Source organism: Sceloporus undulatus, chromosome 3 (assembly GCF_019175285.1).
Source record: "Sceloporus undulatus isolate JIND9_A2432 ecotype Alabama chromosome 3, SceUnd_v1.1, whole genome shotgun sequence".
NCBI classification, from domain to species: Eukaryota; Metazoa; Chordata; class Lepidosauria; order Squamata; family Phrynosomatidae; genus Sceloporus; species Sceloporus undulatus.
Window position 1 is genome coordinate 28,677,124 of NC_056524.1, and position 363 is coordinate 28,677,486.

A 363-nucleotide genomic window follows, 5' to 3' on the forward strand; every position below is an offset into this window, starting at 1 on the left:
TATTATTATTATTATTATTATTATTATTATTATTATTATTATTATTATTAACCTTTATTTATGAAGCGCTGTAAATTTACACAGCGCTGTACATATGATCTTTTTAGTTAGATGGTTCCCTGCCCTCGGGCTTACAATCTAAAGAGACATGACACAGAAGGAGAAGAGAGTGGTGGAGGGAAAGGGTAAGAGGTCCAGCAGTTCCTCTCTACCTCCAAAGCCTGGACCAAGGCAGATGGACTGGAGGGAGGGCTTGGGTTCTTAATGGATGGTTAATCATTTTCCAGGGAAAATACATACTCTCAAGTAGGATAATGCATATACAGTACATAGCAATACAGGAAATGGTTTGATAAACAGACA